At 44.0% G+C, this 22704-nt stretch overlaps 1 protein-coding gene and 1 non-coding gene across 4 annotated transcripts in view; both read left to right on the plus strand.

Moving 5' to 3' along the window:
- The window catches only part of rapgef4a (Rap guanine nucleotide exchange factor 4a), a 78932-nt gene that overhangs the window by 36055 nt on the left and 20173 nt on the right, over positions 1 to 22704 (plus strand). The window contains exons 1-2 of one of the 3 annotated variants that reach the window (XM_029623422.2): positions 7202 to 7369; positions 7500 to 7659. The exons of the other annotated variants lie outside the window; for them this stretch is intronic. The gene's annotated coding sequence lies outside the window, so the exon portion shown is untranslated. Of the gene's footprint in view, positions 1 to 7201; positions 7370 to 7499; positions 7660 to 22704 lie in introns of those variants that run through there. 3 annotated transcript variants of the gene reach the window in all.
- Positions 11468 to 11522, plus strand: LOC115131385 (U7 small nuclear RNA). The gene has a single exon (XR_003863952.1). It is a non-coding gene; the product is annotated as a U7 small nuclear RNA (small nuclear RNA).

Raw genomic sequence — 22704 nt, forward strand, 5'->3', positions numbered from 1 at the left:
AACAGCTCAACACTGCTTCAGAGTGGTGGCAGACTGAGAACAGCTCAACACTCCTGCAGAGTGGTGGCAGACTGAGAACAGCTCAACACCTACAGAGTGGTGGCAGACTGAGAACAGCTCAACACTCCTTCAGAGTGGTGGCAGACTGAGAACAGCTCAACACTCCTTCAGAGTGGTGGCAGACTGAGAACAGCTCAACACTGCTTCAGAGTGGTGGCAGACTGAGAACAGCTCAACACTCCTGCAGAGTGGTGGCAGACTGAGAACAGCTCAACACTCCTTCAGAGTGGTGGCAGACTGAGAACAGCTCAACACTCCTTCAGAGTGGTGGCAGACTGAGAACAGCTCAACACTCCTGCAGAGTGGTGGCAGACTGAGAACAGCTCAACACTCCTGCAGCGTGGTGGCAGACTGAGAACAGCTCAACACTCCTTCAGATTGGTGGCAGACTGAGAACAGCTCAACACTCCTTCAGAGTGGTGGCAGACTGAGAACAGCTCAACACTCCTGCAGAGTGGTGGCAGACTGAGAACAGCTCAACACTCCTTCAGAGTGGTGGCAGACTGAGAACAGCTCAACACTCCTTCAGAGTGGTGGCAGACAGAGAACAGCTCAACACTCCTGCAGAGTGGTGGCAGACAGAGAACAGCTCAACACTCCTGCAGAGTGGTGGCAGACTGAGAACAGCTCAACACCTACAGAGTGGTGGCAGACTGAGAACAGCTCAACACTCCTGCAGAGTGGTGGCAGACTGAGAACAGCTCAACACCTACAGAGTGGTGGCAGACTGAGAACAGCTCAACACTCCTGCAGAGTGGTGGCAGACTGAGAACAGCACTGCTTGTATGAACTGGCAATTATTCTTTAGTCATGGCTGCCATGTTAAGTGTTCAGAACATATTCTTCATCCAGTCCCAGCCTTCTCACTTCAAAGCATTATGAAAAAAACAAATGTCCAGACAGTACGTGTATATTCACTGATGGCCTTTGCTCCACGTTTGCCCCCAGTTTTGTGGCTTGCTGAAGTGAATGGGACACAAACTGTTTGTGATTATGGTGTGATATACTGTCGCACTCAGCTTGACATTGACTGTGGCGGAGTCACAGAAATATCTCTGGAACATGCCCTGTTCATTGCTCTCTATTCCCCTGACCCCGCCTTCAACAACAATATCAACTGTCACGTCTACACTCTTAGAAAAATGTGTTCCAAAAGGGTTCTTCGGCTGTCCCAATAGGAGAACCCATTTTGGTTCCAGATGGAATGCTTTTTTGGTTCCAGGTAGAACTCTTTTGGGTTCCATGTAGAATCTTCTGTGTAAAAGGTTCTACATGGAACTAAAACAGGTTCCACTTGGAACCAAAAATGGTTCTTCAAAGGGTTCTCCTATGGAGACAGGTTGTAGATAGCACATTTTTTTCTAAGAGTGTATCAGGCATGGCTCCCGCTCTGCACATATCAGAGTCTGACTTATGTTATTGAGGCAGGCGTGTGCTTGTTTGTTTAACAGAGAAGACATGGGCTGGGCTCTTCACACACAGGAAAACTGGCTGTGGCTCCAATGACCTGATCATCAATTTCCCATACACTTTTCATGCTTCCACCGGCCACTGAGATTGGAACAACACAATTGTGATTTGTGCTTTGCTTTTCCCCACTCTTCCTCTTTCCTTGCACAACAGCACAATCTGTATCGGTAGCTTATAGCCAGTCTATCGCTGTCTGTTCCATGTCCTTGATGCACATAGGAATTATTTTCATACCCAGGATTTTATTTGTTGCCCAATTTTCTGTTATATTACACACTGTATATCTGTGCTGCAGGTTAGTGGAGAGACAGTGTTCAAAGGCGGGCGACCACCTGGGGGCTCAGTTTCTTGCAGGGCAGGCAGAGTGGGAGGTTCCTGGTAGAGAGCCAGACGCCACCCCCAGGATGGAACACAGGGGTCTCACTGCTCCTTCTGACGATGGACGGTTCTCGCTGGAGTCTCACGTGCGCATTTTCCCACACCTCCTCCGCCCGCCGGAACCACTCATCTATCGCAGGAGCCACAGTCTGGTCCGGGGTCCACGGGGTCCACGGGGCCAGGGCCGGCTGGAAACCCAAAACACACTGGAAGGGGGTCAACCCAGTGGAGGAGTGACGTAGGGAGAAAACGTGCACACTCACCCTGCCGGTCCTGAAAGTGACTCCTCAGGAACCTCCCCAGCTCCTGATTCATCCTCTCCACCTGTCCTTTAGACTGAGGCCTATACCCGGAAGTGAGGCTAACCGTGACCCCGAGCTTCTCCAAGAAGGCCCTCCATTCTTGGGATATGAATTGGGAGCCACAGTCCGAGACGATGTCCTCCGGGAGGCCATAATACCAGAAGACCTGTTGGAAGAGTGCCCCAGCGACCTGGAGAGCAGTGGGAAGACAGGAAGGCAGGAAGAGGGATTTATCGACATGTCTTGGATAATCTATCCATGATGAATGGTCAAACCATCAGAAGGGGGAAGATCAGTAACAATGTCAATGGATAGATGGGACCGAGGTCGCTGAGGTACGGGAAGCGGCAGGAGCTTCCCTGCTGGAGCATTCCCAGTGGGACTTGGTTTGAGTACACACAGAACAGGACTTGACAAACCATGTAACATCCTGCACAGAGGTGGGCCACCAGTATTTCTCAGTGATGGAATGAATGGTGTGAGAAATACCTGGATGCCCTGCGACGACAGCTGTGTGTGCCCAGGTCAGCAGCCGATCCCTTATCCCTGTGGGAACGTAGATGTGCGCGGGAGGACAATTCCGGGGTGCAGGCTCCCTCTCTAGAGCTTGGAGGATGTCCACATCTACGTCCCAAACACCTGGACCCATGACTCGGGAGTATGGGATTACGGGTGCCCTCTGGACAGGAGCCTCTCCCAAATTGTAGATATGGGACAGAGCATTGGCCTTGATGTTCTTAGAACCTGGGCGATAGTTGAACCTGGTGAAAAAGAAAAAGGACCTGGCTTGGAGCGGATTCAGTCTCCTCGCTGTCCGTGTGTACTCAAGGTTTCGATGGTCGGTGAGGATGATGAATGGTTCCTTGACACCCTCCAGCCAGTGTCTCCACTCCTCTAATGCCAACTTCACCGCCAAGAGCTCCCGATTACCGACATCGTAATTTCTCTCTGCGGTGGATATTTTTTTGGACCAGAAAGCACAAGGATACAATTTTAGGGTGTCCCGCTGTCTTTGTGACAAAACTGCCCCCACATCCACCTCCGATGCGTCTACCTCAACCACAAATGGTAGCGTGGAATCTGGGTGTTTTAGCGAGGGGGCTGGGGGGGGGGAAACGCCCCTTGAGGAGACGAAAGGCCTCATCGGCTACTGGAGACCAAAACAACCTACGAGGCCCACCGTTGAGGAGGGAGGTGAGAGGGGTGGTGACGGTGCTTAAGTTCCTGATGAAGCGGCGGGGTAAAATTTGGCAAATCCCCAAAAACGTTGTAATCTCTTGATGGTGGTTGGAACTGGCCATGACCTTACCGCATCTACCTTCTTGTCCTCCATCCTCACCCCCCGATTTGGAGGTCCAAGAAGGAGACAGCCCTGTGGTGGAATTGGCACTTCTCCGCCTTGACGAACAGGTGGTTAGCCAAGAGGCATTCCAGGACTGCTCGAACGTGAGTGATGTGATCCTCCAGGTTGGTCGAGAAGATCAGGATGTCATCGATGTACACACTCACCTGACGTCCGAGCATGTCCCCGAACACCTCGTTGACAAATGCCTGGAACCCTGACGGAGCATTGGCTAAGCCAAAGGGCATAACCAAATACTCATATTGACCAGACATCGTGCATAGTCACTTTAACTATACATTCATGTACATACTACCTCAATTGGGCCGACCAACCAGTGCTCCCGCGCATTGGCTAACTGGGCTATCTGCATTGTGTCCCACCACCCGCCAACCCCTCGTTTTATGCTACTGCTACTCTCTGTTTATCATATATGCATAGTCACTTTAACCATATATACATGTACATACTACCTCAATCAGCGTGACTAACCGGTGTCTATATGTAGCCTCGCTACTTCTATAGCCTCGCTACTGTATATAGCCTGTCTTTTTACTGTTATTTCTTTACCTACCTATTGTTCACCGAATACCTTTTTTGCACTATTGGTTAGAGCCTGTAAGTAAGCATTTCACTGTAAGGTCTACACCTGTTGTATTCAGCGCACGCGACAAATAAACTTTCATTTGATTTGATTTGAACACCGCCTTCCACTCATTCCCCTCCCAGAAGCAAATGAGATTGTAGGCACTCCGGGGGCGATGAGGAGGGAGCGCGGGTCTTGGAGAATACCTCCCTTAGATCCTGATATTCCTCCGGGATGTTGGGGTGGAGGGCAACCACAGGACTCTCAACCGACGTGGAACGACAGGGGACAGGAAAGAAGGTCTTCCCGGAATTCAGGTGACCAGTCGGTGATTCTCATCCTCGACCATGAGATGGTAGGGTTATGGCGCTGAAGCCAAGGTAGGCCGAGGATGATCTTGTGAACTGGTGCACTGGTGATGAAGGCAATGTTTTCCTGGTGATTGGGCTCCACAGTGAGGATGGGTGGTTGGGTGATGTGTGTGATGGTTCCGGTTCCTAGACCTTGAACCGTAAATGGAGAGGAGAACAGGTAGGTAGTAATATTGAGAGAGGAGGCAAAGATCTGATCCATAAAGACACAGGGCATGAGGGACAGGCAGCCAGAGTGATGGGTACTAAAAAGAGTCTAACAGGAAGAGCAGTAGATGGAATACTCACTCCTGGTCCAGGGGATGTAACACCACGTGACCGTCCCTCTGCTCTAATGGATCCCAGATTCTGAAGTAACAGACACCACTGGTGCTTGTGCCCTCCCTGGGCACAGTACAGACAGAGCCTCAGCTGGATCCGTCTGCGTCATTCCTCCGCGGGAAGGCGTGTGACCCCTACCGCCATGGGTTCAGGCTCTGATCCCGAACACTCGCCGAAGGAGGGAGAGAAGCGATGGGGATGCCGACGCGCCCAGAGGAGGTTATCCAGACGGATGGCCATAGCAATGAGTGAGGTTGTCATCTCGGCAGGCCAGTTCCGTCTGGACCTCCTCGCGCAGACCTCTTCTAAATAACGTGCTCAGAGCCGGCTCATTCCAGCCACTGGAAGCTGATACTGTCCGGAAGGTAAGCACATACTCAGCAGCCGTCTGATTCCCCTGCTGGAGCTGAAGCAGACGCTTACCTCCCTCTCTGCCCTCTGCGGGAGGATTGAAAATACATTTAAACAGAGCCATGAACCCCTCATAAGACTCAAGCTCCTCCTCTCCTCTCTCCCAGACGGCCCATTCCAAGGCCCGCCCAGTCAGCAGAGAAATAACCTTAGTCCTCTCGGTGGTGGGGGCTCCCATCTGACGTGTGAAATAGAGGGAGCACTGAAGGAGGAAGCCACGGCATTTGGATGGTGTCCCGTCATATTTCTCAGAGAGGGATAGACGGGCATCGCTGACCTGAGCGGGTTGCTGGATGGGCTGGTGTGCGGACTCGTCGGGTAGACTGTCTCTAGAATGTCCTCCGCTGTTGAGACGTTGTAGACTGCGGAGAACATCTTCCATGGCCGTCCCCAGTTGAGCCAGCTGATCATGGTGTTGACGAAGAAGGTCACCTTGTTCATTGATCGTCTGGGAGATGTCCAGTTGTCCTGCTGCTTCCATATTTTGAGTTGGTATTCTGTAATGATGTGGCGGTGAGTCAGAAGCAGGTGAAACGTTTTAATAAAACAACAAAACCCAGAACACGACACTAACATAAGGCAGTACGCCGATAAACAAGAACAATACCAACCTGGTGAGTGAACATGTGAGAGTGACATGTAAAGGGCAGGAATTTAGGAAGGTAATGGAGTCCAGGTGTGAATCATGATGATTCACAGGTGCACGTAATGATGAATGCCAGGTGTGCGTAATGATGCATCCCAGGACCCGTGGTTAGTATACTGGCAACATCGTACGCTGGAGGGGAGGAGCAGACGTGACAGATTGTAAATATGTTACTACCTAACAATATTGTCAAAAACACTTATTGGATGCCGTGTGGCTGTTGGTTACAAGGCCAGAACAGAGATAAAAGCTGCATACCTGTGTGGCTGTAATCAGTAGGAAGGTCAAAGATAAGATTCCATCTGCACACTGTCCTTGATGTAATGCAGAGAGGCTAAGTAATAGAACCAGGGGTACTGAATGTACGGAACGTTTCGGGGTCAGAACTCACGAAATAGAGGAGAAAGGATTCAGGGCCTTAAATAATGCTCCTTGTATGCCACCCTGCCACCCCTGGATAATAGGAGAACAAGAGCGATTCCTGAGTCCAAAAAGCTATTACTGCGGTTGGCTTTCTGCTTTGCTCTGGATGTAATGTCCCGTAATACCCTGCTGCAGGCCCAGTGTGCCTGGACAATACCATACTGTCCGATCAGTTTAGTTTCAACTGTAGGTTTGAACATGCAATTTGGAATAATTCGTCAATTTCACGAATGCCCTGCGTGCGAAAAGGAAAGTTGGGTGCTGTAAATGTAATATGCCTTCATTAACCATTGGTACGTTGGAATTTAGACGTCACTCTCAACAAGAGAGATGTACAGTTGTTGCATACAAAGTGGATGAACCACAGCATATAAAACAACAATTCCAATGTCAATATGAAATAATGAAATCTTCAAGTTGAGCAGGTGTCAAATTGAAGGATAACTGCATGAAAAGGTACTATGACGAGTGTTCTTCCGAATCAGTGTTCCAGTCTTATGTGTTCACATTTCAAGGTTAGATGGCACTTAGGGTACACATCTGTATTTTCTGTGTAAGTACGACTTTAATCGGTTAAATAATCGAGTAAAGCTCCCGTTTGTCCCTGCCTTTTGGGACCACGTGAGCAAGTTACAGTAGAACTGTGTCTGCGCTGCGTGTGCGTAGTGTACTGTAGCTGTGTGGCGCTGCGATGGACCGAGCGTCCACTCAGGAGCGCATGATGATTGGAGGAGTAGAGTAATCGCCTAGCAACTGCTGCGTGGGGGAAGTAAGCTGGCAGGCAGGGAAGCAGGGAGGGAGGGAGGCACTCTGCTGGGCAAAGGGAGGCTGGGCTCAACTCACTCTGCTCTGCTCTGAGAGAGGGATGGAGGCTGGAGCACCAGGACTGGCCCACACTAACAACCAGGGGATGTGGGGGGGGGTTTAGACCAGTTACTGACACAGGGACTTTGAAAGGTGGAGTCTATTACTGGGACTGTGGAAGAAGGGAATCGTGTCTTTTTAAGATAACTATACAGTAACAGTTGTCTGCACATGGGACAGTGTGAACACTTTTAGGTGAGTCTTGCTTTATCAAGCATCTGTGTAATGCTAATGTGGGGCTTAAAAATGGGATGATCTTCTATACGTTAACACATTGGAATACATCATTTGACAACCTTTTAATTATGTCTTATCATTTGTACAGAAACGTATCACAAGGATAATGTGCATAACTATAATGTTTTGGCTACTTGAAATGTCTCTGTTTGGTGAGATCCTAAAGCTGAAGAACTGAACTGAAACTCTTGGGAGGGGCTTCCCCAAATTATTTTCCAAGCAGCCTGAAGTCTGCCAGTCAGTAGAAGGTATGTACTAGTTTATAAAACGTCTTGAGAGCAGGCAGCAGTTTGTATTATGCATGTTATGTAATCTGACGTGAATTATTCAACATACAAGTGTGCATCCATGCATAATGATGCGCAGAGTGCCAAATGTACTCATGACCTGTGAATTTAGTAATGTGACATGTTATATTTTTTTTTCTTTGATTTTAAGATCCACTATTGGATCCATAGTGTTCATTTAGAAATTATTCTGTATAATTTGAACAAATGCATAGTCATTTTTGAAGCATTATAGTATTTTTACGCATGTATTTATAGAAAAATGAACATAGACAAGCCATAAGGGTTGGAGAGGTGAAGTGGATCATGTGGGTGTGTTTGTGAACAACAGTGCGCATCAGTTTGTCAGAGTGGATGTGGCAGATCAGATAGTAGTTGCCCAGACCTCCCACTTCTCCCCCCAGAGGGAAAGCACATGAGAATGGACACATCTGTCATTGCAGACTCCATTGATAAAGCCTTTGTTTGTATGGAGGGTTATGTGATGGTTATGACGAGTCACAGAGTTATAGTTTCACTCCTCTTATGAGTGTCCATTCTTATTATCACATAGATATGGGGCTTTTTGGGTCTGTGTTTATACTTGACATGTCACTATTTAATTGCGTAGAATAGTTTTTGCACAATATGATACGGTAGTCATTTTTTTTCTGTAATCTGGGTTTGTGGGTTGGATTCACTCCTCCACAGTAATTTGCGTTCCCTTCTCCCGGACTCACTAACTACTTGATGTGGTTCGATCATGTCCTCCTATTCAGAGAACAGCTGTGTTGTTTCCTGTGTATGCCTTTAATTCCTTTCATTAACTCAAAGTAAATCCACTCGAACAATGTTTCTAATCATAACCTCCTAAGCCTACTGCTCTGATGGGATCACAAAACGGTTTCATTATTTGGAGGAAGACTAAGATGAGTTTTTCTGAGTTAAATCAGGCAAAGAGCATTTTGGCTATTAAACCTTGGTTTTGGCTGTTGCCTTGTCGTAAAACGGTCTTTAAGGATTTCTGGACACGGATTGCCCCCAAAGACTGCATTTACTTTGAATGGTGACCGCTAAACCTGTTGACTGCTTTGTTGGAGGTTAAACTGGATTCTGGATTAGACATCAGTGACTGACCCTTCTATAGTTCGACTACAGGATTATCTGAACGAACAACGGAGATGGAAAGCAATATGGAGTTTAATTAAATCGTTTGGGGGTATGGCCTCGTTTCCAATGAATGCTCCTCGGAGCCAGATGCTGATGACAGGTAGCCCTTTGCTGGGCCGCTGGCATCAAAACCACCCGCTGGGGGAAAGGAGTTCCAATGACAGAGCTTAAGGTTGTTATAGCCGGTGGTGGTGGGGAGGAAGATGGTCGTCAACAACTGTTGCTAAAAAACAGCAAGAGAGAGAACAAGGGTATGTTGACATATAAATATACCCCAAGATATATGCCCATTGGTTGAGAGGAAGGTGATAATTGCAAGAGTGAGCCCATGCAGTAGATTGAACAGCAACGATCGTGCCGTGCTTAGAGGTCTATTGGGAAAATAGGTGAATGACCTTCCAAACATGGCTAATAGGAAAGAAGAGAAGAAGCAAGATGCTATGCTGATGTATTCATTCCCACTATGCCCATATAATAGGAAAATAAGTGATTGAGGTTGTGCTTACTTGATGAAGTTAAACGAGCGTTCAGAGCGGCCTTCCTGATTGAGCTTTCGTAAACGACATTACCCCAACATGACAGTCCTATTTGCATCTTTAACGTGAAAACCATTTAGCATCATTCTTATCATCTTCTGAACGATCATCTGCTGAACCTTGCACCTCGTGTCTGACACTGTGGGAGGTGGGATGGATAGGTTTTTGCATGTGATTCATGCAAACCTTTGACCCCTATCTCCTCAATCTGATCTAGCCTAAATACGGCAGTGCTCCTAATGTACAGCAGAAAGAGTCTTTCAGTGAAGTGATACAGTAGGGCTGGCTAGGTAATCTGACACGGTGATTAGGACACTTCCTTTGATGCCGTGGTAGGTGTGTCAGCCAGGCCGTCAATGAAGCTCTGTTGGCCTGTCATGTCCTGTTGCATCAAATCTTTGATGGTTGGCTTGTTGTGTGGTGGCACATACTTTCATATGAATAATGTGGTTTATCTATCTGCTGTGAACGAGGCTTGCGGTTTTGACCGGCATGATGTAATGTTGAAAGGCGCAAAACTTTACCAGTAGTTCCGTTGTTTTGAACTGGACTGGTCTCGTTTAAATGGACCAACCATTATGTGAAACCATTACCCACAACAGACAGAGCTGATCATAGTGTCTTTCCAACCCTGATCATTCTGCAGTAGTTGGTATGTGAAAAATGAATTGATACTGTCCATGTAATCCTCTGTGAGTTGAAATAATGGAGGCTAATTTGAGAGATCATTCTAATGGATATTGCAGTTGTGAAGAGCTCTTTGTAATTACAGAGCTGGATCTCTGTTGATGGAATTTGGCCTATCTAATAAAATGAAGGGGTTAGAGTGACAAGAAAATAGGGAAATGGGCGAGAGTCAATTGCATTGTCGGGAACAGTCTATTTTTCATTTGGTCCACAACTCCTACTGTGTTACTGTAAGATGAGCTGAGATAGAGTGTCTAAAGGCTTCCTTCCGTACGCTTCGGTTCGGCTGGCGCCTAGCCAAACTCGGCTAGGGCAACAGATAGAGCATGCTCACAGACTCCCTTAAAAGACATTCGCTTGAAAAATGAGAACAAAAACAGAGACAATGGTTTTGTTTGTCCACGGTAACCACTTCCTCACAATAGTCAGAACCAATCTAAGATAACTCAGGAAAGTTATCATTACTTTTTAGCCGCAAAAGTGTACACCTAAGTATTTGGATGGAGTATTTCTCAAGTGAAAAAATGTGCATGAAAATGAGTCGCTGAATGACAACAAACACTTTATTGAAGAATCACTACTGTTGACCAATGACCGATGTAGGGGTGTAGGCTTCGGCTACCGAAATTCGGCCTGCCTTGAAAACAATGTGTATGTGCACGAACAGCTGAAAAAAAACCTTGCCGAAGACTAAAACGATCAAAATGTTGTCATTATACAGTATATGCTGAAACTGTAACGAACTGTTTCGGATGGGAAGCATGCAGATGCCTTTAGTGAGCCGATGAATACACTTTCTACCCACTGTTTTCACAGATGAAGAACAATTAAATATACTGTACATTATATTTGATGTTGTATCTATATTCCTTTTGTCAGGAGAGCATATTTTAAGGCTAACCTGGCAAAATAAATCATTGATCATGTATTTGATTGTTCCTTATCAGCATTGCTAAAAGCTTCCTATAGAAGCAAGTGCAGTAGGTCACAGGGGGAGAGTGTCGCTTTGTGTAAATGTAGTGTTTTCTGACACGCCTCCCACATAACAAAATACTACAGTTTACTATAGAATACTACAGTTCTTACTGTAGAATTCTGTAGTAAACTGTAATATACTGTAGGATACTATACTACACACTGTAGTATCCCTCAATCATGTGTAGTATTTTGTAAATACACAACACTTTTCTTAACGATAGTAAATACTACAGTATTTAATTTGGATGTAGTACACCCTGCCCATTCCCCTCCATATCCCAATTTGTGCCACCCGTAAGTGAGAAACCTACGTGCGGAGTATCGACCATATATTGTGTTCCCTATGGTTATAGAAAATAGCAGAAGCTCTGAACTCTCCGTTCAGAACCCAGTCCTACCTACAGTAGACACAGGTTATGGAACATTTGCTCTTTTGGTATTTCTCCAGTAGGTTTCCTCACAGAGAAAGCCCTCCACTTCTATGTCAAAGACAATAAAACAAAAAACACTTGAATAAATACTACAGTAATGTCCCCAAAAACACTACAGTAAATACTACATTGTAAATTGGGTGGTTCGAGCCCAGAATGCTGGTTGGCTGAAAGCCGTGGTATATCAAGGGTAATACAAACATATTTATTTTTACTGCTCTAATAAAGTTGGTAACCAGTTTATAATAGCAATATGGTACTTCTCTGGTTTGGGGTATATGGCCAATATACCATGGCTAAGGGCTGCATCTGTCGCGCATAAGAACAGCCCTTAGCCATGGTATATTGACCATATGCCACACGCCCTCGTGCCTTATAAGTATACCGCACTACAGTTGGCAAGAACACTATAGTAAATACTACAGTATAATACAGTCCGCAAAAACACTGCAGTAATTAAAATAGTATATACTATTTTTTTTACTACAGTATTTATACTAGAGTAAACTGTAAATACTACAGTATACTAAAGTATATTACAGTAAATTATTCAGTATTCACTGTAATGTTTTTGAGACATACCTACCATAGTATACACTATAGTATTTTTTAAATGTGGGCACTAATCCCCATCTAAAATAACACCCTCACCCACCCTCCAACACCCCGCACTTTCTCCATCAGCCAGTACCTCTGGGGAGAGACTTATTGGTCCAGTAGGGTCATTTAAGTGTTGAAGGCATCTCATGTGCACTGAATGCTTATTTGTTGCTCAGTTTAAGTGCTCCTCTCAAGCCCAAGCCCTTTCATTTTCAACAAAGAAAGATGGGCATGTTTACAGTAACTGATCCTGGAGGCTTTTTTTCTATTTACATTGAATAATTGATCGAAAAGCATGCTGTTATATGCTTTTTCAGACAAATGTGATGATTAGGTCAGTTCTAAGATTGAATACATGCTGACATACAATGTAAGTCTCATGGTTTATGATACAATTTTTGTATCAGAGCATAGAGTTTTGGATTACAGTAAGGGAAATGCTTTTAAAATCGGAAGTCATTGAGACATTTTCAAAAGGCTTCTTAATTGGGGGGAAAAGCTGTTTGCATCTGAGGGGGTCTTGAAGTGATTAGCTCTGGGTAGAATTGAATTTAGAATTGGACCTCTGGGAGCAAACTGACTGGTAACAAATGACTCTGTCGGTTTGGCTTTCATTTGGTCTGTAGTGACCAAAAATACAAAGGATGGCAGGCAGCATTAATATGTTGCTAAATGCTCCTTAACCAGCTTCTACGGAGCCCCACCGTTCATTTAGGCGCTTAGCCCATTGTATTATGCTAGTGTCCATTGACCCGTTGTTGAAAGCCCTCTCCTACATGCTGTTATAGGGTATTGATTTAACAGTGATCCATTCCAGGAATGCTAATGCTCGCACAATAGTATATGCATTGGTTGAAGCTCAATGTGAAATTCAAAATCTCCCTACTATCATACTGTATCTAAGCCAATATGACACCAATGATGATTATCATTTGCAAATCAATTTGATTGGAGGTACATAACACACTCCCCTCCTCTCGACATGAGCTGCCCGGGCGTTACTGAGAACCACATACCACATTTTTAACAGGGTCATTAGCATTAGTAAAAAAAAAGAAGCAATTTCTTACCCGACCTAGCTCGATATATTCGGTTAAGAACAAGATTATAGCGTCTATAAAGTGACCATTAGACTTGCCACCTTTCGGAATCAATAAGTTTGTAGGGGCAACAGGTTTGATTACATTTTTAATTTGTCACTCTCATGTGCTCATTTCTGTCCATTAAGAACCAGAGATGTGCTACCCTTTTGTAGCATTTCTGACAATGCTAACATCTTTTTAGCCAAATCTCAGAGTTCTAAAACCGGACCAAAACAATTGGGTTGCACAGCAACAGTGCTAGTAGCTAGTTAACACCAGTCGGATGAGAGGCAAGGCACAAGCAAAGGAAGCTAGCTATATTTTGCTTTGGAAGGATTTCACATGGCTGAAGTCACCTGTGTAAACTGTTGGCCTTGACAGTTGTGTGTAATCAGAGCACAAACAAATAAGATAGCAAACATCCTTGGCTGCTAGCCAGTAACGTTAGCTAGCTAGCTACAAGCCAACAAGGCTGTAACATTATCCATATGGACAGATCGCAATGCACCAGCACAACTTAATCTTAAAAATAAAATAAAAAGTATTTATTTAACCTTTATTTAACTAGGCAAGTCAGTTAAATAAACTTTCTTCCACAAAGCACAGCTAGCTAGCTAGTAAGTAAAGTTAGTCAACACCATACTTTGGGAAACTGCCATGCTGCTAATGTATAATAGAAGCAATGGGCATTGCTCATCTAATGCTAACGTTACTCCATACACTAGTCAATCTGGCTTGCCAAGCAATGTAGCGAGCTAACATTACAGCCCTTACTTTATGCATTTATTCAGTACTCTCACTCCTCTGTCAGTGCAATTGTCTTCTTGTTATTATAATCCAGATTTGCGCTGACTGATTGACAGTGTCAAGTTGATTTTCAATGTATTCCTGAAAACCTGAAGTCGCCATCCAAGTACTCTTCTGAGGGCAACCATACGAAGATCATCAAAGGTAAGTGATTAATTGTATTGCTATTTCTGACTTTCGTGACTAGTCTACTTGGCTGGTAACTGTATGTAATGTTTTGTCTGCTGAGCGCTGTCCTCAGATAATCGCATGGTTTGCTTTTGCCGTAAAGCATTTGTGAAATTTGACACAGCGGCTGGACCTCTTGGAGATAGGGCTGAATTACTGCCCCCTTTGGAGGAAGTGCGTGCCCATAGTAAACTGAAAATATTTTTCCCAAAATTGCTAATATATGCATATAATAATAATTATTGAATAGAAAACACTCTAAAGTTTCTAAAACCGTTTAAATTATGTCTGTATGTAAAGCAGAACTCTCAGGGCAGCCTTTCTCCAAAACTCTCTCTTGTCAAGAGAAAAGTTGGGTCATTTTTGACGTCATCGCCCCCAACCTTCCCAGGCAGCTACCGATCTGGGAACAGTATGTATTTGTTCAGCGCGATGTCTGCTTTCAAATGGCGCGTTCATTGTGAGAATCTCGCGAGCCCTCGTCCTTTGGCGGGCTAAAACGTTCGGGTCACTCTCAAATACATGCACTCTATTGCGCGCGGACGATTTGGGGCACTTTCTTTTCCAAGAAACACCAATTGAAGTCGGTTTTGTCTGTTCGCGCTGATCATTGTTTTACATGTTAAAAACATCATAAAGCTCGATTCTGCACATAGTTTGACCAGTTTAGTCGACATATAATATGTAATTTTGAAGTTTTGATGCGCAAGAGTGCGGGACCAGAAGTCATTTTGGGTGCATTTCAGCTGAAGCTGTTAGCATTTGCTAATACAGAGACACACAACTTGAAACCAAACGATGTATTGGGTAAGTATGACTCCTTCTACGTCTTCTGATCGAAGAACATCAAAGGTAAGGGAATATTTATGTGGTTATTTTGGGTTTCTGTGGACTCCAAACGTAGAGGAGACATACTGCTAATATCTGAGCGCCGTCTCATTGTATAGCCCAGTGAACGAATTCTGTAACATTAAAAATAAATGTAATACAGCGGTTGCATTAAGAAGTGTATCTTTGTAACTATATGTAGAACATGTATATTTAGTCATGTTTATTGCTTGTTATCTGACGTTATCTGTCGGAGCTATCATCATTTCTCCGGACATTTGAGTAGCATTTTTTGAAAATGTCGTCATTGTAAACAGAGATTTATGGATATAAATGGCATATTATTGAATTTTTTTATTTTATTGTGTAACATGTACTGTTACTGTCATCTGATGAAGATTTTCAAAAGGTTAGTGAATGATTTATTTTTTAATCCTGCTTTTATAATTTTATATTTTCTGGGACAAAATGGCTGCCTCTCGTCTTTTGTTTCGGTGGTGATCTAATATAAATATGTGCTATGTTTTCGCCGTAAAACATTTTAGAAATCTGACTTGCTGGGTAGATGAACAAGGTGTTTATCTTTCATTTGAGCTATTGGACTTGTTAATGTGTGGAGGTTAAATATTTCTAAGAATATTTTTTTGCATTTTGCGTTATGGTAATGAGCTTGAGCCGTAGTCACGATCCCGGATCCGGGATGGGTCGCATCAAGAGGTTTTATCAACAAGTTAAGCTTTATTTTGATGTATTGCACTTGTGATTTCATGTAAGTTAAATATTTATAGTAATTTAATTTGAATTTGGCGCTCTGTAATTTCACCAGAAGTTGTCGAGGTGGGACGCTAGCGTCCTGATACATAAGAAGTTTTAACCAACCAAGAAAACATTCAATTAGTACTGAGTGAATGAACAACATCAAACGCTTCCTGTCATCACCAGAATGTCCATTTAAATAGTGTCAAGATAATGCGTTCATGGCAGGGTTTGTAGCGTAAGCGTTAACGTCTTAAGGTCTTGGGTTCGCCTCTGCGAGGAGACATTTTGACCATTTTCTTTCATGTATAGTTTTGACACCCCCCTCTCCCGATACACACACACTGGCCCGCACGTTGTGTGCTTATTTTAAATTATTAGGTGGCTCTTAAAAGAGCATCGTTGACTGGCAATGGACAAGGACTGTGGTGTGCGTACTACTGCGCGTTTCTTGCCAATAGTGTGGGACTGCGGCCCGCAATTTGGGGTGTTCCTGATGCCCCCCCACCATCGTCAACATAACTCCGGGAAAGCAGTGGCCGACAGGCAGAGGCAAAGAACACTGTCTATTGATTTCTTGCTATCGTTAGCTAGCTAGCTAGCTACTTATCCCACCTTCTGTGTACTGGAGTACTAGTTAGCTAGCTAACTAGCTAGCACCCAGTGTCTTTCACTGAAGCCTGCCGAACATCTGTCCTTGCCGCCGTTAACAGAACTACGGGAAAAGTGCTCTACAGGCGGGGGCCAAGGACACTGTCTACCATTGTCCCTAGCCAGCTACCAGGTTTGTCCCCCCCCCCGCCTCTTCTTCTCTTGGGTCTGTCTGCGGTTTGAATATTAAGCAACCTGCATACACATTGTTTGAAGTACAATAGACCAACATACAGTACCTTCAGGAAGTATTCAATCCCCTTTACTTTTTCCACATTTATTAGGTTACAGCCTTATTGGAAAATGTATTACATTTTTCCCCTCATCAATCTACACACAATACAGGGTTTTAGACATTTTTGCTAACTTATTAAAAATAAAAAACAGAAATATCACATTTACATAAGTATTCAGACCCTTTACTCAGTACTTTGTTGTTCTTCTCTGCAGATCCTCTCAAGCTCTGTCAGGTTGGATGGGGAGCATTGCTGCACAGCTATTTTCAGGTCTCTCCAGAGATGTTCTTTCTGGTTCAAGTCTGGGCTCTGGCTGGACCACTCAAGGACATTCAGAGACTTGTCCTGAAGACACACCTGCGTTGTCTTGGCTGGGTGCTTAGGGTCGTTGTCCTGTTGGAAGGTGAACCTTCACCCCAGTCAGAGGTCCTGAGCGCATTGGAGCAGGTTTTCATAAATGATCTCTCTGCACTTTGCTCCGTTCATCTTTGCCTCGATCTGGACTAGTCTCCCCGTCCCTGTCATTTAAAAACACCCCCACAGCATGATGCTTCCACCACCATGCTTCACCATAGGGATGGTGCCAAATTTCCTCCAGATGTGATGCTTGTCATTTAGGCCAAAGAGTTGAATCTTGGTTTTATCAGACCACATAATCTTGTTTCTCATGGTCTGAGAGTCTTTAGGTGCCTTTTGGCAAACTCCAAGTGGGTTGTCATGTGCCTTTTACTGAGGAGTACCTTCCATTTGGCCACTTTACCATAAAGGCCTGATTGGTGGAGTGCTGCAGAGATGGTTGTCCTTCTGGAAGGTTCTCCCATCTCCACAGAGGAACTATAGAGCCCTTCAGAGTGACCATCGGGTTCTTGGTCACCTCCCTGACCAAGGCCCTTCTCCCCCGATTGCTCATTTTGGTCGGGCGGCCAGCTCTAGGAAGAATGTTGGTGGTTCCAAACTTCTTCCATTTAAGAATGATGGAGTCCACTGTGTTCTTGGGGACCCTTCCCCAGATCTGTGCCTCGACACAATCCTGTCTCGTAGCTCTACAGACAATTCCTTCGACCTCATGGCATTGTTTTTGCTCTGACATGCACTGTCAACTGTGGGACCTTATATAGACAGGTGTGTGCCTTTCCAAATCATGTCCAGTCAATTGAATTTACCACAGGTTGACTCCAATCAAGTTGTAGAAACATCTCAAGTATGATCAATGGAAACAGGATGCACCGGAGCTCAATTTCGAGTCTCATAGCGAAGGGTCTGAATAGTTATGTATATAAGGTATTTCTGTTATTTACTTTGAATAAATGTACACAACTTTCTTCAAACCTGTTTTCGCTTTGTCACTCTGGGCTATTGTATGTAGATTGCTGAGGATATTTTTGTATTTAATCCATTTTAGAATAAGGCTGTAATGTAACCAAGTGTGGAAAAAGTCAAGGGGTCTGAATACTTTCCGAAGTCACTGCAGCTACTGTAGTAGGTAAAAGCTGTGTGCTGGAAAACCTTGGTAGAGCATGGGTGGGGTAGGCATTGTGGTGTTCATGTGAATTTTCTTTCTTTTTAGGCTTCAGACCAATGCCTAGTTTTCACTTAAAACATTGTTTTTTTGTTTTCAATTTAGATTATGTTTGTTTGATGATTAATGTTCTAGTTTCTTATTGTGTCAATAATTCAAGATTCGGAGACAAAGTACTGCTCTAAATGACCCTTAATTTTGTGAATTTTATTTTGTATCTGAGGGTCTAGTAGTAGGGAGACAGAGTTAGCCTATAAAAGCTTAGCAGAAGAAAATTCATATTCTGACAGAGAAGCAGAGCTCTACTACACTCTCCTTGATATGGAAGCTTATAATTAAACATGCAAATGGTTTCATGCATTTTTTTTGATTATTTAAATGATATACACTGAGTGTACAAAACATTAGCTATGATCCCTTATTGATGTCACTTGTTAAATCCACTTCAATCAGTGTAAATGAAGGGAAGGAGACAGGTTGAAGAAGCATTTTTAAGCCTTGAGACAATTGAGACATGGGTTGTTGTACAGTATGTGTGCCATTCAGAGGATGCAACTCAATACTAGGCCCACACTGCATTGTGTGTTACATAATAGTCAGGCTGCATGGCACAGCTACACTATAAGCCACTTATAGCCTTATAGTCATACGCTGATTCCCCTGAGCAGGTATTCCCAAACTGGCATATGAGTACCCCCAGGGATACGCGCAATGCAGTCGGGGGGGTACCCCAAATAAAAATGTAATTCACATTTTTAAACAGTCCATTTATATTTTCCAACGGGGCTATACATTTGGGTAAGGTTTTTTCTCGCCTGAGTAGCCTCGTTTCACTGCCAAAAATAAAATTAAACCATCTAGTTTTCAGTGAAATAACAACACAAATACAGGTAGCCTAGTCTAATAATTATCATCCAATCACATTAACCGTTACTCTCTCACAGGAATTCCACTAACGGTCAGTATGTAGCCAAAAATAGCTGCTGCTCATTCCGTTTGCTCGAAAATTGCTAAATGGTTAAAAAAAAAGGCCCGCGTCCATAGAGACACATACCAGCTCTACTGGTAGTACTGCTACTACCAGCAGTACGACACCTGCACCTGTCGCCAACACAAGTTGTTCTGCTTCCACGAGCACATCCAATGCTAGCATCAGTAATTCTACATGTGTTGTTAGCCCAGCTAGCATGGACACTGACAGTTGTGAATTTGATGCAGCCAGAAGAGCTACTGCCCCCTTTACCCGGGAAAGCACCGAACAACAGACAGGGACGTTGAACCATCAAAGAGGTGCAAATATGATGAGAACTATATTGATTTGTGGTTCACTTATATTGGAAGTAGTGCCTTTCCTCAGCCACGGTGTGTTATATGTGCAAAAATATTATCTCACAAGTCTATGAAACCTTCACTCTTTCACAGACATTTAGAAACAAAACATGCCAATTTGGAAAATAAGCCACAGGAGTTTTTTGAGCGAGAATTAAGACAACTTTTGAGTAGTAAGACATGTATAAAAGCAACAGATACCATTAAGAAGAATGGGCTAGAAGCGACTTATATGGTGAGCTACCGAGTGGCTAGGACAGGCAGGCCCCATACTATTTTGGAGGACTTAATTCTTCCTGCTGCCGCAGATATGGCTGGGACAATGCTGGGGGTAAAGGCCAAAAAAACTATACAGACAATGCCTCCATCAAACAACACTGTTTCATGATACATCAGTGACATGGCAGGAGATGCTTTGAAACAATTACTGCTTCGTATACAAGCCAGTGAATTCTATGCGTTACAGCTGGATGAGTCAACAGATGTGGCGGGCCTGGCACAGCTCCTGGTATATGTCTGTTACGTTTATGGGGGGTCAATTAAGGAAGACACCTGCAAACCACTGGAAACCAGGACAACAGGAGAGGATATTTTTAAAGTACTGGACAGCTTTGTGATATCAAATGAACTTTGTTAGTCAAGATGTGTTGGTATCTGTACTGATGGCGCAAAAACAAGAGACAAGCTTAAAGTTTTCTTTACTGACCATCATTTTCACTTGTCTGACCGCATGATGATTAGTTTCTCACACGATGTAACGATCCTCTTCCTGTGAATGACTGGACCAAGGCACAGCATGAGACGTGTTCATGATATTTATTTAAAATATAAAACACTAGAACAAAAAACAACAAAGAGGAAAACTAACAGTTCTGTAAGGAAACTAACAATACAGAAAACAACTACCCACAAAACCCATGTGGACAAGAGCTACCTAAGTATGGTTCCCAATCAGAGACAACGATAGACAGCCGGTCCCTGATTGAGAACCATACCCGGCCAAAAACAAAGAAATACAAAAACATACAAAAAAATAACATAGAATGCTCACCCTAGTCACACCCTGGCCTAACCAAAATAGGGAATAAAATCCTCTCTATGGCCAGGGCGTGACACACGACTGGTCTATCTGGGTGATGTTTTTTCTTTCCTGAATGATCTGAATCTAGGATTACTATATTGAATGTGCGGGACAAAATTGAGGCTGATTAAGAAGTTGGAGCTCTTCTCTGTCTGCATTAACAAGGACAACACACAGGTCTTTCCATCATTGCATGATTTTTTAGTGTGATAATGAACTCAAGCTTATGGACAATGTCAAATGTGATATAGCGAAGCACCTGAGTGTGTTGGGTGTGCAATTACGCAGGTGCTTTCCCGAAACGGATGACACAAACAACTGGATTCGTTATCCCTATCATGCCCTGCCTCCAATCCACTTACCTATATTTGAACAAGAGAGCCTCATTGAAATTGCAACAAGCGGTTCTGTGAAAATCGAATTTAATCAGAAGCCACTGCCAGATTTCTGGATTGGGCTGCGCTCAGAGTATCCTGCCTTGGCAAATCGTGCTGCTAAGACACTGATGCCCTTTGCAACCACGTACCTATGTGAGAGTGGATTCTCGGCCCTCACTAGCTAAATAAAGGCACAGAGTGTGGGAAAATGATTTAAGACTGAGACTCTCTCCAATACAACCAAATTGCAGAGTTTTGTGCATCCTTTCAAGCACACCCTTCTAATTAGCCTGTGGTGAGTTATTAACAATTTTCGATAAACAAATAAGGTTTTAAATTAATAATGGTTAAATAAAGAGATTATTATTATATTATTATTTGTGGCCTGTGCCATTAAAGCTCTTTGTCACTTCCCACACCCCGGGTTGTGACAGAAACTCACACTCATTCTTATGTTTAATAAATGTATCATGTAGTGTGTGTGTGTGGCAGGCTTACAATGATGTAAAAAAAAAAAAACATTTGAGAGTGTGCTGACCCTGGCGCTAGAGGATTACAGCAGCTGGAGGTTGAGTGTTTGAAGGGGTGCGGGTCTATAAAAAGTTTGGGACCACTGAGGATCTCTCCACAGGTAGGATGAATGCGCTAATGCTTACAGACAGATATGGGTTGAGGCTAAAGCCAAGTAGTAGGAGTCTGTGGAGCGTACATTGATAGGCCTAATCTACAGTACAGACAGAAACCACTTGATCCTAGCTGTGTGTGCCTGTGCTCTGGTGGGAGGGACTACACACTAGAATATCAATGCAGTGTAAAGAGACTTATTTTCAGAGGTTAGGACGCTTCCCTCTTGTGTGTGTGCATGTGTGAACGTCTGTGTATGCGTTTTGTGTGTGGCTTGTTAAATCTTGGTGTAATCTGTTTGTAATGCCTTCTTATCTGTAAAGACCACAGATTGAGGCGATTTGATCAACTCGTAAGTCAACTACTCTCTGCCACAATCTGCTCATCCCCCAGTAATGCCATCATTAGTCAAATATGGCATGGAAAGCAAGCGTAGATAGTTGAACATTTGCCCATGTCTCACCATGGATTCCTTACTGTGGTTTTGTAGCCTGTTGTCCTGTATACACGTTAGGCTATTGTGGCCTACAGCGATAGGCTTTTACTTCAAATGAAGCGACATGAAACGTGTATTTTGCTCTGTCCTTTGAAATGCAGTGGGACACTGTGGAGCTTTTTGTGAGATGAAGGCTCATTTAAATGAGGCTGCCGCAGTTGTAAAGCTTCTGAATGCTCATAACTGCCAGCTGGAGGTCTCAGCTGTGTATTTACATAGTCCTGAATGGCCCATGTTGATACAGAGAGTACAGGGCCGAGCAGGAGCGGTGCGTGGGTAAAATCACCGGGGAAGCCAAGACAGAAAAAAAAGATGGCGCTGTTTGCGCTGTAACCTGTTAGTTCATTATGCCTTGCCACCGTGATATATACCCCTAAGGCAGAGGCAATAAGAAGACACAGTGGCAGAATAAATTCAACCACACCTTTGTTTCATCACAGCAACCTCTGTCCGGTGAAGTCCACTAAGCATATTGCATGTAACAAACAGCACTGCCAAGCAAGTTAATGTTTCCGACATTTTCGGACTACTAAACAACTATTGATTTAGAACCACGGAGACTTACCGCAAGTCGCAAAGGACAGGAGCTGCCTCCGCTATTCCAGCACCATTTCAACTTCAACATTTCAACATCATCTAATCACCTCTGCTTAGTCTAATACAGTGGCAAC

Source organism: Oncorhynchus nerka, linkage group LG1 (assembly GCF_034236695.1).
Source record: "Oncorhynchus nerka isolate Pitt River linkage group LG1, Oner_Uvic_2.0, whole genome shotgun sequence".
In the NCBI taxonomy this organism is placed as follows: domain Eukaryota; kingdom Metazoa; phylum Chordata; class Actinopteri; order Salmoniformes; family Salmonidae; genus Oncorhynchus; species Oncorhynchus nerka.